Genomic DNA, 15938 nt, shown 5'->3' on the forward strand with positions numbered 1-15938 from the left:
GTCAACCCAAGAGATAACAGCATGCTACAAATAAATGTAGGATGGCGTTTACCCCGTCTGGAGCCAGCTATCCAAAGGTTGAAACTTTACCTTATTCTATTGAACCTGGTATCTTATGTTTTCAACTGGATCTTTTGGGAGGAAGGCACTTTTCTGGGACTCTGTTGTGAGAAGTTCTGGAGTTGATGGGTACATTCACTTTTTTTGGTGACCTACCAGACGGAAGAGTCTTCATTTTAGTTGGAAACCTGAGATGATTTACTCTCTACTCTTTTGGCATTAACTGATGCAGTGAATGTTTCAGATACTTTGTTATCTTAGGGATACAAGGAGAGGTCTTCAAAGAATCTGTACCATAGTTAAAGATGCATAAGTAGTGTGTGCTAAGAAGAATGTTTGTTGGTAGGAGCAAACTGCTGAAAATAATTAGTGGAATTTAGCTTTCAAGGAAGAGGGCAGCATGGGTCTTAATGCTTCATGTCATGACGTTTGAGTGCTGCCCATTTCAGAAAGCATTTGGCCTATGCAACGTGTTGTTAGAAATGTGATATCCCGTGACTTGATGCAGTGGACTAAAGGGAAAAAAAAACTACCATTTTGGAAGAAAAACAGCAGTTAAACACCTGAACTTGCAAAAGCAAAACGAAGCAAACAAAACACAAAACCAACGAACCAACAACAACAAAAACCCTGTGAAAGTGCTGTTCTACTTCTTTGGGCATCATCTCTGGAAACCAAATTTCATAAGAAATATGAAAATGGGATAAAACTTTTGAGACAAGTTCTTATCTATTGGGCTTTTTCTTCATCTTAATTATCAGATCTCTATTATAAGGGATCCGAATACATCTCATCCACTAAATTTACTCATCTGACAACATGTAGGTTTGAAAGGTTAAAGCCGGCAAGAAGGGTTTTACAGTTTGAAGATCTATTAGTGTTTTCTGAGATTGGGATCACTCTTTTAAAAAAGTTTTTTCAAGGTAACAACTGGTATCACAGAAGACTCCATATCACAAATAGCGATTCTAGACAGAGTAGTTCTTTAGCTGTACTTTCCCCCGCTTTATATTGTGTCCTATAGCATTTTATTGTCTAGCATGACGTTGCACTTGAAGAATGGCCACTGCTGAAGTGTATCCTCTACAATAAGATTTCTTTTGAATAGAAACATCATGGTTCCTCATCTTTTATTTCTAACATCGACTTTGGAGGAGCTTTCATTCTTCCAGGAATGTCGGCCCAGCTGACTTTCTCATAGACCCTGAGCCTTATGATTTATGAAATCAGTGATTCTACTCATTATTATGTCACAGTAGGACTGGCTTCATACTAATTTTAGAAACTCTTCAGACCAGACAAGCCATCAATGGCCTGGTTTGCCTTTTAGAAGGTAAGAAATCAAAAGTATTCAGTCAATATTTCTAAAAAATCTTACTAATCTAGAAAACTAGAGATTTTTCTTGAAAACATGGTACAGAGATCCATACATTTAAAAATTCCCCGAATTAGGGGTGCCTGGGTGGCTCAGTCAGTTAGGCATCTGACTTCGGTTCAGGTCATGATCTCACAGTTCGTGAGTTTGAGCCCCGTGTCGGGCTCTGTGCTGACAGCTCAGAGCCCGGAGCCTGCTTCGGATTCTGTCTCCCTCTCTCTGCCCCACCCCTGCTTACGCTCTGTAAGCTCTCTGTCTCTCAAAAATGAATAAATATTAAAAATATTTTTTTGTTAAAAAAATAAAATTCCCCAGAATTAGAAGAAATAGCATGACAAATATGTTAAATATTCACTGTTAAGAATGCACCATAGGACCAACGTCCTGCCATCTCCAAATGGCACCTTCAGAATTTCTTTCAATTTAACGTTATTAACATTTTGCTGCTTTCATTGAGGCAAGATGAAGAAATGGTAAAGAAACTCAATGCAAGTAGATAAAAATGCTATACACGTTGTTAATTTTTTTGAAGTTGTCAGCTTTGTGCTCTATGAACTAAAGGAAGGATATGATCTCAGCCTGGGTAAAATATCTGTGAATCCACAGAATTGGAAATACTGGTACCTATAGTTTTGTCCATTCAATATATTAAATTTATTCTAAGCAAATACTCGGACATGTGCAAAGATTTAGCTATGAGTTGATAAGAAAAAAAAAAGTCAAAGTAACCTAACATTTAGGTAGTCCAGAATTAAGAGAATAAGTAAATAATGGCACATGCCTAATAGAATCCTTGTAGCCAGTTGAAAAAATATTGCAGAGGAGCATTTAATGACATGATAAGATGCTCAACATGTGCTAAGTGAAAAATACAGTTCACCAAATAGAATATATAGCATTAGTTTTCAACCCTTTTTGGGTAATCTACCTCTCTGGGAACCTGAGAAATGTACCTTTACTCCAGGCTTCTTATCTCCTATCTCCTGTTTTCTCTGGCTACTGTTAATACCTTCTTGTTTTATCCTGGTTTTTTTTTTCCCCCCGAGGTTTGATCTTAACAGTTTACCCACAAAACTTGGGTTTCTCTCTGGTTTGCAAGTTATGTAAACCATATAATACTGGACTTTGAAACTTTCCTCTAAATTTTATGTAAACAAAAAGTTTCATGCATAACTTGTTTAAGACAGGATTGACTATTCATTCAGATGATTCTAATGTTATTAGTGCTCATTTTTGATGGTCATTCATCCATCTATTCATTCTCACATATAAAACACTCAGCACAGAGCCTGGCACTTAGTAAAAAACATACAAGTGATAGTTGTTATTTTCACTCACATGCATTGACATATCCATTCAAGTACATTTTGAACAATTACTTTGAACATGGCTAGACAGCAGAGAATAATACAGATATGGTTCTGCTTTCTTACAACTTTTTATGTTTTTTTGAAAGAAGCAGACGTCAATCAGCCACTGAAGACAAGAAGAGGACGGTCCTGGGGCACTCAACTTCTTCTAAGGTATCAGGGAAGCCAAGATGCTAAGGGTGAAATGAAATTGGATTAGAAGTTAGAGTGGACAGGAAGGAAACAGTGTTCTGAGTAGAGGGAACAGCATGTGCAGAGGGCCTGGAGTCAACACTTGACCCGGGTTCCTATAGGTTTTCATAATTTAGAAAAGGTATGCTCTTAGTCCTGGTCAATCAAGAAAGGTATAAATATAATTCCCCCAAAATGGACTCCATTCTGTTTTCAAAGTTTGCCTTCTTTACTTCTATTTAGAAACCAGAAGATGAATGTCTGTTGCAATTATGGTGAACTTCCCAATAGTTCCAGGGATATGTAGGATGTATTGTGGGAAGTAAGCCAGCAAGGTTTCAACTACAAATCTCAAATTTGAACACCTGGCTCTAATTTGTCCTGGAAATTTTAACAGTGTTGTCTCAAATTGTTTGAAAAAAATTAAATTAAATTCAGAGTTCTGTGTTCATAAGCTCCTCCATATTCTTAATCTTTCATATATATTATTTTGGTATTAAGTGGGATTAATTGAGACTGGGGTAACATTTGACCACTGTTATTTTGTTGGGACGGGGGGCAATAAAAGGTTCTGCTGGCCCCTTAGTGTATACAGACAGATAATCTGATGTGCTTCCTTTAAAGCCTATTTGAACATATAAGTAGATGCAAGATCACCAGGAATTACAGGTATGGTAGATTATTTTGTAGGTACACCTGATTGGACTGAAACTTCTTATCAAGTTTCAGTTATATCAAATTTTGCAGCAGCCTTGAATCCACGCAACCAGGCTTGCTGGAAGAGAAAGTTCAGTGTAAGTTCAGAGGCAAAAGATGTGACAGAACCACTTTGTAAGCATGAAAGATTGAAATAAACATTATTTCCCCATATTTAAGCATTACTGCTCTCCCTCTTCCTATATAACATCATGTAAGATAATATTGCCAACAAATGCCCAGATAGATGCTGAATTATTTATAAGAACAAGCTACTGATGTGGATTGGAAAGAAGAAATAACAAAGCAAGAAATAGTAATGTTATTGCGACTGATCAAGTAAAAGGACATAAGCAAATGTGAGTGAACAATATCTCTGGAGATTTACACCCACAGGAAAGCTGTATGCTGTCACTTGGTTCATGTAGATCCTTGCATGAGAATAGAAACAACACCTGGGGAATTAGCTGTACTGTATTATTTAACATTTTATTTATAACTTTTCAGCAATTTCCATAACCAGCATTATTTAGTCACAGATGTCTTTGCAATCAGGATCATAGGCTTTGACAACCATATTTTTTAAGAGAGATGATTTGTAGTATCTCTCTGATGTTTGACAATTTGGAATCGTCTGGTCCTTGCCTATTCACTATTGTGTTTTTATAACAGACTACGTCAGCAGGGGCAATTAGAAGATTTAGAAGCTCTATTCTAGCGCTGTTTTCAAAAGAAATGTCTAAAGACTCTCTGTTTCTAAAGACTTTATTGTTCTGTTTTTTCAGATGTTAGTGGCCAAGATAGTGTTTAGATTTTGGCCATAAGCCAAGAGGAAATCTCAATGATTACTACTGGGCTTGGGGTACAGAGAAGCCAGAAGTCTTAAGAGGGTTCTTTCTCTTCTCAGAAAGTTATTTTAGGATGGAGATGTGCTCCCCAAACCTTCCTGATGAACCATATCTACTAAATCCTTCAAGTTTTTAAGACTGAATCAGAGTCCTTTATCATGTAGCAAAACCATATTTAAATTAAATCATAGCTTTAAAAATTAAAATATCTGTAATTCTGACATCCTCATTAGGATTTAGAAGGCACACAATGTACCTTGCAATGTATTTTTCTCCATGTGGGTAGGGACTTTTTCATGAAGTCAGATTCATCTTTTTCTTTTTTCTCTTTCATTCTCAGTGATTAGAACTGTGCCTGGCACACAGTAGGTGCTCTATAAGTATGAATGATTGAATGAATGAATGAATTTAAGCAATTAAAGTAAACCAGAGCAGAAACTCTAGTATAACCTATACATATAGACCTTAGTAGTCCAAATTAAGTCACATTAAAATTAAGTCACATTTAATACCCACTTTATGATGACTTTGAGCCTCTACCTGACACTGTAGGAAGTTAACTTCCATCAAATATGCTCATCAAATATGCCCAGGTATTTCTTGGAGATCTTGAAGGTGAGGACTCATGTGTATTCAGAGATATGGAACCTATAGCTTCTTCTCTAGCTAGGCTGCCTGAGGCATTGGGAGAGAGGTTACTGTTTTCCTATTTGCCACTCTATCCCCAGCCTGACCCTTAACTCCCCATAGCACAGCTGGCACTAAGCCACAATTTGGGGTAAGACTTGTTTAGAAGATTAGCACAGGGGAGATACAAATTGGTGGATATCTCAATGATTGATGCTCTTAGAGCCCAGCAGACCTGAATCAGCCTCATGAGACTTGGTGGTGTTCAACCTGTCTCCATGTGGCAAGGGCAGGCTCATCCCCACTGCTGGGAATCCCTTGAGCTTGTCTTCACTACTTGAAATCCAAGGCTAGGAGAGAAGGAAGCCTTCTCATTCCTAACTGAGATATAAGGCCATCCTTCCATGTCCCCATTTTCTGTCCCAAGGGCTGTCTTCTCCCAGGATGACTGGCAATGGGAACATTTGCTCACTTTAGGAAAACTCCATCCTCTACTCATGGCTGTCTCCCATAGAGGCACAAAGCCAGCATATACCCATACAAAGCTTTAACCCAACTCAATTGCATAATAGAACTCTTAGTTTATGTTGTTATGTTGAAAACCTCCAGCTAATATATGTAAAGTTAAGGCTTTTCCGTAGGCTTCAACAGACACACAGTGTGAGTATTTGTTTTATATTTGTGTAACTAAATACCCCAGAGTATTTTTCCCCCAAAAAAGGAATAGTTTGCCCCAAGGATAAATTAATGTCTCTTTTTTTTTTGAAAAAAAATCTTTTGCAAATTTTAAATAAAAAATTTTTTTTCTAGTTCCTAGTCATTACATTTCTTAGGAATGATTTTCAGCCAGGACACGATCTTTCAATTAAAGCACGCTGGGCTAAATGCAGTGGAGTATCCTGCAGCAGAAAAAGGATATTAGTGGAAGAACTGGTGATGTCCAAACAAAGTCTGTGGCTGAGTTAATAATATTGCACCAGTGTTAATTTCTTAGTTTTGACAAATGTACCAAGATTAATTAAGATGTTAATATTAGGGGAAACTGGATGAAGGGTATATAGGACCTATTTGTACTATTTTACAACTTTTCTGTAAATCTAAAAGTATTCCATTATTCCAAAGTAAAAAAGTTTATGAAAGCATAAAACAAGCCAGGGCATAGATTTCAGGCACCAGAATATAACCAGCTATTATAGCTGATTGTTCAATTTAATGTTAATCTTAGAAACTAAAACAGGGGAGGGGGTAAATTGCATGGTTCTTGTAAGAAAAAAAAAAGATGCAGTATATTCATTTGAAGATATGAAATTTTTCAGCTCAGGATTTCAGGAGTCTGCTGCATGAGTGCTTATGTAAGAAATAATGAGTAACTTAAAGGATAAAGTATTCAACTACTGTTTAATGAAAGAAAATAAATGATCCTAAGTAGACATTTAAAATATTGTGCCTCACAAATCTCAGGTGCATAACTTAAAAAAAATTCAGCAATTTTTTTGGGGGGTGGGGAAGCAACTAAACTTCTATGTCCCAGGTATATGACTTTCTAATGATCTTACCTAAAGAAGTTAACAATATTGGAAGTTAAGATTATTGCTTGGAGAACCTGAGTGAGCCAATATATCCTTTAGGCTCTGTCTCTTAATTAAAAGGTGCCACAATGTTTTACCAGGGATGGGTCATAATACCATTGATTGTTTTTAGAGATAGGCAATCAAACTGATAAAGATGTATTAACTTGGGAGTCTTAAGGTGTCTTTCATCCTAAGACAGCCTACCTGAGGCCTATAAGAAGAACCTGTGTTTACTTTTATCCCCAAATCTTTGAATCTGCTCAAATAATTCAGTAAATATATGATGAGATGGTAAGAGGTAAGAGATGGTTTGGGTTGGAACATTTTTATGAGTAACTTAGCAGTCAACCACTAGTTGACTAGTCAACAAACTAACATTTTAGCATGTTCCTGAAGAGTGTCCCCCTCCAAGTAAAAGTGCAGCCTGTATGTTCTTTACAAGGCTCCATAACTCCTTTGAGGTGGAGAATGCTAGCTGTCTTCCTCCATCTGTGCTCCCGTTTGTTGGCCTCCTGTAGAATAGGCAGGTTTTCCACCTGAGCTCTCGTCAATGGACTATGGGAGCAAGCTATATGGGCAACCTCCACCCCCTTTGCTTCAGCGGAATCTCTCCCTGGACTGCTCTCGTTCCCCTCCTGGATGGCCGGAACAGAGCAGCCTCGGAAGCCGCATGTTGAAGATGGGAGAGGTGCTGTCAGCCCAGGGCCCGGGAAGACTGTGTGGAGCAGAGCTGTCTCCCAACGGAGACCCAGTCACCTTAGACTGAAACATCAGAGAGATGATCTTCCATATTCTCTCTCATGTAGTGGGTCTGATGTTATAGCCACTTAGCCTACCTTGTCTGATATACCTTCAACAAACAGGAATTCTGGAGAAATGTGTTAGGGAGTATGACTTGGACCTATGACTTCCCATCTCTGACCCTGAATCTCTGCCTTGGGACTCATGAAGTCACGTGTGCCTTCAAGCACAGGACTAGACCTGCCGCACAGATTCTAACCCGTAACCGGGCCAGCTGGGTAGGTCAAAGTTCCTCTCACTCACCCAGCCAGGGCTGAACAGGGAGGGAAGGAAAAGGGTTATCCTTCCTTTGCGAGAACCCCTTTCTAGTTTTCCTGCCAAACGGAGATGTGAAGCACAGGGGTAGGCAGGAAGAATCTGAACTCTATGAGGCAGAGACTGTTTCTCCTATTATGAGACCCAATCATCCCACCATCCATAGGAGTGTGGCTCAGTAAATTCAAGCTCTGACCAACCAAATCTGCCATTCCTCCCCTGGATAGCAACAGCAAGTCGGCGGGGACAGAAGTTGGAGGTTCTCTTTCCTTCATTCCTAGGAAGGGAGGAGAGTGGAAGTTCTATGTAAAAATGTTCCTGCTACTCAAACAAGCCAGCTATTCAATGTGCTGCCTTGGCTGCTCTGTTGCACAAGCCGCGGAGGCAGCACCCACATCAATATTGGAGAATGTTTGCCAAATAGGATGATTTTGGTTTCAGTATTTGGTAACACCGGCCTTTTGGGGCCACACCCTTTGGGAGAAGACACAGGAGCCTTGGGTAGTAGATGGAAAGGTAATGACCCCCCTCCCCCACACCATGCAGCGGAATCATTGCCTTGGGCACTCCCCTCCTGTTCCTTCTGGGGGTGGGGTCCTGGCTCACTCACAGAACAGGCCCCTAACATTTAAAGGGGCTCAGACAAAAACATCAATGGAGTTATTTACATGTTTTAAATCAAGAAAACAAATTATAAAATACGTGCCATTCTTTGACCCACAAATTGAAACACGAAAAAAAGCGAGACGATTGTCTCGCGGCTCTACTGCAAAACAGGACCTTGTTAGGCAATAATCTATCCCATTCATGCTGAGGAGAAACACGGGGCAATTGTCCTCTTCTCTTGCCTGCTGAGTGCTTTAGCTGCTCAAATCCCACCCACCCTTGGAAGCAGTGCTCCTTTATGAAGTCCACAGCAGCAGAAGCCACAATCAACGACGACATTTGGAGGCCAGGCCAGAGATGTGGGGAGATGTGTCCCTGGGGCCTGAACAAAGTCAGTCAGGAAAGCAGATGTTTAGGGGGAGGGTCTCAGAGCACCACAGCTGAGACCCAGACCCCGAGCAACAAAGCGGCCATGTGTTCTTTAAAATTTTCTTCTTTGTGTTTGTGTCCTGTGGAGCCCTCCAAAGCACAGTCCTCCTTTGCCTGCACCTAAGGACGGTAGTATGTCTTGTAGATTCTCCTTGGAAGCCATTCAGGTTTTCTTGCCATTGTCACTGGGGCCACTCCTGCTCTGCTGTCTGCAGACTTCATCAGCTGCTCTGAGGGTGAGCGTTCTTTCTCACGATTCCTTCATTAGCATCCTGAAGAGACAGACTTATTCTATTTCCTAAGAGACCTCCCTCTGGGGAACAAGAGACAGGAGCCCTCGAGTTGGCTCAGAGGATATCTGGCTAGCATTCTCCTGTGTATTATCTGAAAGCACCCTTCCACACCACCAGTCAGCCAGGGCCCCTGGGCAGAATTCAGGCATCTGGGGCTTTGACTCCCATCCCCAGGCTCCCTTCAGTTCCAAAGTTCCCTTTTGCATTCTTTTCCCTTGGGGCTCACTGACTCCTCCGGCAAATCAACAAGGCTTCCGCTCTCCACCCAAATAGCCGAATGCCTGAGCTGGGCCTTTGTGTCAGCACTGCCCCTGCCCTCACCCCTATTGCCACAGTTTATGCTCAGCTGTACCTTCCAGCAACAGTCAGACGACAGGTCCAACAGCTTCATTCTATCCCAAGATTCTATCCCAATATCTATTCCTAACAATAAACTCCCATGAGCACCAGGGAAGACTCTTGTCCTATTCCCGAAGGCTGGAGGGCATCCATCAAACTCACCTGATATCCGTGCCAAATACGTTACCCAGATGGTCTGAAGGGAGAAGGGCTAGCATACAGCCTGTTTTATATCATTTGAAATTGGGGTTTCATCTGCCAAAAGACTATTCCAACCCACTTCAAGTTTGGCCATCTGCATTTAAACAGGATTTATAGCCTGAAATCTACACCATCATTATACAGGTAGTTTTTATGGACTCACAGGTTAGCAGAAGACCTGTGGAGTCAAAGATGAGTGAGTCAAAGATGACGCTGTCCTTAACCATAGTTTTGGTGCAATGAGGCAGTGTTGCAGCAGTCAGAAGAGAAACACTGAGCCTAAATCTAATATTTGATATCAGTGGATTGAGAGGCTTTGTCCTTGAGTATGTTGACAAGAAAACTGACATTCGGTTTTGAGGGAAATGTAGCAGACTTGTCTCAAAACTTGGGGAGGTAAGTTGTCTCCTTTTCGAAGATGGGATTGTGCGCACTTTGGTTCTCAGGAGAGAATCGTGCATAATTAATTAGGATAGTTCAGCAAGGATTAAGAGATCCAGTTAGAAAGTTAACATTCCCATTTGGGGCATCTCTTGGTCCGTTTGTTTATGTATTTTACTTTTAAAATAATAACCGAGTATTTGTTACGTCCAGGCACTATATTAGGCCCTGCCACAGTATTTACTCCTCACCCAAAACTTCTATAAATTAAATATGCTTGTAATTCACTTTATGGATGACAGAACTGAAGGGAGGAAAGGATAAATAATCTGCCAAAAAAGCTCACAATTAGCAAATCTCAGCGCTGGTTCCAGGATCCTTTCCTCTAGATCATACTATCTTCTACAGTATGCCATGGCAAATATGCCAGTGCCTAATGTTTGGTCCAAATAATAAATGCTAAGGGCATTCAGGTCTACCATGGTTAAGGGTAGCTTCACTGCAAAGGTGAGAGCTGTTACTGCTTGAAAAATATAGAAATGAACTGATGGTCCTGATATTAGGCAATGCAGTTAAACCACCTTTAAATACAGAGAGATAGCCACTTCTCAGGCTAAATAGCCAGAAAGTTTAGTCTGGGTAGAAATTTCCCAGGACTATGGCAGAATGCCAGACCCAATAGCATATTGGCTTCATGTTTTCTGTAAAGTCAGGCTTGATTTAAAAAAAAAAAAAAGTTCAGGGAGCGCCTGGGTGGCTCAGTTGGTTAAGCGTCTGACTTTGGCTCAGGTCATGATCTCACCATTTGTGGGTTCAAGCCCACACTGGGCTCTGTGCTGACAGCCTGGAGCCCGCTTCAGATTCTGTGTGGGTCTCTCTCTCTCTCTGCCCCTCCCCTGCTCACATTCTGTCTCTCTCTCTCTCAAAAATAAATAAACATTAAAAACATTTTTTAAATTCAGGAATCTGTAACAAGTTTTTCATTTCTCCCTGTTTAGGTGGAAGTTTGCTTCTAAGGAAAAATACTGGAAGAAATAAAATGCAGCCAAGAGGGGTCGTCGCTTTAACACACACCTGCTCTTTCCTCCCCATCAGGTCAGAAGTCTCCCTGAAACATTCCAGGCCCCCCAATTCCGTTTGCTTTTGGTGCCCACCCTTGATGCCCTCACTATGTGGAGAGAGCTCACCATCCTGGGTTCTCAGTGTAATGAAACATCTCACTTGTGAGTTTTATGTCAACAAGGGAGTGATTATAGAACAATATGTGTTCTGCAACCTTTAGCAACATGAACCTTTATGAGCACAGCATTGGGATTTCCTTTTCTGTCAATGTTGAGATAAATTTATGGCATGACATGGAGGAGGGATGGCATTGCCTTTGAGATGAGAAGCAGGACTGTAGGCCTGGCCCCCTCAGGACATCCACACACCTGCCTTGCTCTCCATACAAAGATACTTGGGAGGATGGGTAGTTTCACGAAAGGTTGGTTTTTGTTTTTTTTAATGATTCCTTATGTCCACCTCCTTATGTCACCTTGTGTCTTCCATGTTTATTTGTATCACATTAATTAATCTTATTAAAGAGAGGAGGTGTAGTGTAATAGTTAAGAACAAAGACTTTGGCCAGGGTGCCTCGGTGGCTCAGTTGGTTAAGGGTTCAATTCTTGATCTCAGTTCAGGTCTTGATTTCAGGGTCTTGATCTCAGGGTTGCGAGTTCAAGTCCCATGCTGGGCTCCATGCTGGGTGTGGAGACTTAAAAAAAAAAAAAAGAAGAAGATTTTGGAAGCAAATGGTTCAGCCTTATCATTTTCTAATTGTATGACCTTGGGCAAATCATTTAGTTTCTCTGAGGTCACTTTATATAATGGTGGGAGGAGGGAGGAGGGGAAATTCCTCTTATTGAGGGCTGCTGAGAGGCTTAAATATAAAACTTTATGAAAGTGTGTAGCAAAATGCCTGCCATGATGTCACATGCTCAAGAAGGGATAGCTACTATTATTCCTGATTTTGTCTTTCATGTTCTAGTTTCCTGGTGAAAGGGCTGTACTTTTTTTTTTGTCTTCAGCAGGTGCCCAACAAGATTGTTGACGATGTCTGTGTCTACACCAGCATTTCTCGATCACCAGTCCCGGCCATGGAAGCAACATATTCCTGCCTTAGGTTTATTTCTCTCCCTTCTCTGCTTCTGGATCGTCTCTCCCATCTCCTCACCCATCTCCTCCTCCACCACTTACCACCTGCTATCAGAATCAGGGTGGAAAATGTGGGCACATGACCATGAGTTTTTAGTATAGTTTTAACAAAAACACAAAATTCCACAAAATGCCATAACATTAGGTGGCTTCTCTTTAAAAAAAAACAAAACAAAACAAAAAACAGAAACACAACCCAAAACTATTGTGTAGAACAGAACACATATCATTTGGTGATTGGATTTTTCTGTTTGTTTTTTCTACCAGTCATGCAATGTACACTTAATACAACTCTGAGACCCTTTGAGTACAAACTAGCAAGAGTTGAAACATTTTACAGACTAACAATTCCATTTAAATCCTTGTTTTTACCTGAGTGGGTAAAGAGATAGGATAGCTGAAGAGTACCAAGTAAAGGGGTGGGGTAGGTCATCGCCAGTGGGGTATCATATCATTGTTCAGTCGACATGGCCTTAGCCACACTTCCTGATTCACTGGGAAGTGTTCCTTGTGCATCATTTTTGCTCTTGGCCAGCTTACCCCCACTCTCCACTGCTGCTGTGGCCATGCCCACAGATGCCCCATCAACCTAGTGGCCCCTCTTCCCATCCCAGGGAATTAATGGGCTCCTGGCACTTATTAGAAGAGTAGCAGATCTGGAAAAGGAAATCAAAACGCAGTAGAGAAGGCAGAACACAGTTTGGGGAGTCTCTGGCAAATCTGAGTTCAGGTCTGAACTTTAATACGTGCTGGCTGTGAGGCTTTGAGGAACTCATTTAGTTTCCTGAGTTTACTTTATCTGTAAAACAGTGCTTCTTTTCTTCACAATCAGACATTTATCAGGTATTTACTAAGTGCCAGGCACTGTTCTAGTGCCCACTTCCAGGGAAGGGGGGTTAGGGGCTGGGGGTTAATGGCGTGGGTACAAAGATTTTAAAATAGGTCAGAAAAGGATTCACTGAGAAGGGGACATCTGAGGTGAACATTTGAAGGAAGTGAGACAGTGAGCCATGAGGGTATCTGGGGTGGGGAGAATGTTCCAAATAAAGAAATAGCTAGTTCAAAGGCCCTAAGGCAGGAGGGATCCTGGTGCACTGGAAGAACAGCAAGGAGACCAGTAGGGCTGGAGCAGGTGAGCAGAGCAGACAATAGCAGCAGATGGGGGCAGAGGGGAACAAGAGGGAGCTAAGCTGTGTTCAGCCTCGTAGGCCATGGGGAGAACTTAGGTATTTTTTTTAATGTTTATTTACTTTTTGAGAGAGTGACAGAGACAGAGTGGGGGACAGGGAGGGGCAAAGCAGGCTCCAGGCTCTGAGCTGTCAGCACAGAGCCCGATGAGGGGCTCGAACCCACGAACTGCAAGATCACGACCTGAGCCGAAGTCAGACGCTTAGCTGACTGAGCCACCCAGGCGCCCCTGGGTTTTTACTTTAGAAAGGATGGGGAGTCACTGGAGGGTTGTCAGCCTAGGACTTGTGTTTTGGAAGAGTCGTTCAGGCTGCTGCGTTGAGAACAGAATGTAGGTGGGCAAGGCCAGGAAGCAGGGACATGGGTTAGGAGGAAGAGACGATGGTTTGGACCAGGGTATGGCTGTGGACGTGGGGTGGAGGATGGTTCGATTCTGGACATTTCTTGAAAGTGGCATTAACAGGGTTTGCTGATGAACTGGATTGAGTGTGAGAAAAAGAGAATAGTCAAGGAGGCCTGTGAGGTTTTTGGTCTGAGAAATTAGAAGAGTTGTGTGGCCATTAGCTGAGATAGTTGCGGCTGGGGGAGGAACAGGTTCGGGATGGGAGGAGGAAATGGAGAATTTAGTGGTAATACTAGTATCTGCCCTGCCTCTCTCATGGATTAAATGTGATGACTTATGTGTGATTTACCCTCCAAATCTGCCTACTGCTGCTAGTATTCAAGTGCTCTTTCCCTTCCTATTCAGAAGTGGTCTGTTCTATGGGTAGTCCCCTCTCTTTCATGCTCAAGTGGCTCGAGTCGGTGGTGGGCGAGGGGTTCCTAGCACATGGACTCTTGGATCTGACAGGTATTATCGGAACTATATTTAGGTGGATATTTTAGGATAGGTCCTCCAACCGTGACTCAAGTATGACTTAACAGTTAATACTTTTATTTCTCCCTAGCAGAATATTGTTTCTAATTTTTCTTTCATATAGCAACTGATGTTGCCATGCAGATCTCTTGGTTGCTATGAGATGGTAACATTACTCTGCCCCGTGATTGGCCGGGGCCTCCTATGCTGTGTGGTTCTCACTCAGGCAACTGACACTGAGCTGTTACTATGGTGAACTTTACAATTTCCTTTGATTGGTGGATTTCAGAAATAGGTCATCAGTGGAATTCATTATATTCTGTAAGGAAAAATGAAAAATAAATATCATAACTTTTCCCTGTTACCAACATGAAGGAAACGCTACACTTGAAGACATAATGAATCTCTGTTGGAGACGTAGAGACCTTCTGAGAATTGAAGGGTGATGATGATCCTGTGTTAAATTTGGGTGGAAAATATTTTCCCTCTGGATTGGAGTTGATTATTCAGAGTTCGAGGCATCAGGCTCATCAGAGTTGGGGGGGGGGGGGGGGGGGTGTATGGACCGAAATGTAAACTGCCCTCTCTCTCTGAGATTAGGAGTGATGCTGGTGGTCTGGGGGTGGGAGCAACGTGCTCATTAAATGCAGCATTTTAGGACTAAGTGTTCTCGAGGTGTTAGGAGGGTGCTAAGATTTGAGTTATCAAACTCCCTCTAGAGAGGAAAGCCACTGAGGGCTTCTGGCTTGACACAGGGTTCCAAGAGTCCAGGCAAGCTTGTGGAAGCTGAGCCCTCCTCTCTCCCACCCCCTCCCCTGCCTCACACAGGTGGGTAGGCAGATCCTGGGGAGGCAGCCCTCTGCTCATCTCTAACCTCAATTAATGGGAAAAGGGAGTGGAAGAATTAGTTTTAACCCTTCTAATTTTGTAACCTAACTCTAGTCTCTAGAAGAAAAAGTGGGAGAAAGATGGAAGAAGAACTTGGGAGGAGGGATGAACCATTTAAAGTGCATCAGATCTGGGGCACCTGGGTAGCTCAGTCAGTTAAGGGTCTGACTCTTGATCTCGGCTCAGGTCATGATGTCACGATCCGTGAGACTGAGCCTCAAATCGGCACTGCGCTGACACTGGGGAGCCTGCTTGGGATTCTGTCTCCCCCTCTCTCTGCCCCTCCCCCCTCTCTAAATAAATAAATAAACAGTAAAGAAATAAAGCGCATCAGATCTACCTTTCTCTAATACTTGACTAACAGGTCCTGTTTGGAGGGATGGGTGGGGTGGGGGAGGAGGCTGTACTTAAGGCAGAGTAGGTGAAAGATTGGGGTGGTGGGGCTCATATTGGACACCCAGAGCAGATCATTTCTAACAGCCCCCTTCCTATAGGACAAAATTATTTTTAGCGGTAATCGCACAGTGAAACCAATAATAATAATGGTCAGAAATGTTCTTTTATGAAATGTATTCTGTCATTTAAAAAATTAAAAATAAATATCCCATAAAAGGAAGAGAATCTGGGGGTAATACTTTTAATGTCATTAACGAATTGTTTTGAAGACAGAGATGAAAACTTAGACCTATTTATTGGTCTTTCACAGTGATGAATAGTAATTTTGTAGTTTCTGTTTTCGCCATTAACTTCTGCAACTTTGTCAGCGACTTTGTCAAACTTGTTTTTCTTC

At 41.8% G+C, this 15938-nt stretch overlaps 1 long non-coding RNA gene across 2 annotated transcripts; it reads left to right on the top strand.

Moving 5' to 3' along the window:
* The first annotated feature begins 1305 nt into the window (after positions 1 to 1305).
* Positions 1306 to 15500, top strand: LOC125937035 (uncharacterized). Of its 2 annotated transcripts, none has more exons than XR_007462220.1 (4): positions 1306 to 1393; positions 2892 to 2958; positions 11022 to 11118; positions 12090 to 15500. It is a non-coding gene; the product is annotated as an uncharacterized LOC125937035 (long non-coding RNA). The 2 variants fall into 2 exon arrangements; XR_007462221.1 differs by having other exon boundaries at positions 12093 to 15500.
* The last annotated feature ends 438 nt before the right edge of the window (positions 15501 to 15938 follow it).

Source organism: Panthera uncia (assembly GCF_023721935.1).
Source record: "Panthera uncia isolate 11264 chromosome A3 unlocalized genomic scaffold, Puncia_PCG_1.0 HiC_scaffold_11, whole genome shotgun sequence".
In the NCBI taxonomy this organism is placed as follows: domain Eukaryota; kingdom Metazoa; phylum Chordata; class Mammalia; order Carnivora; family Felidae; genus Panthera; species Panthera uncia.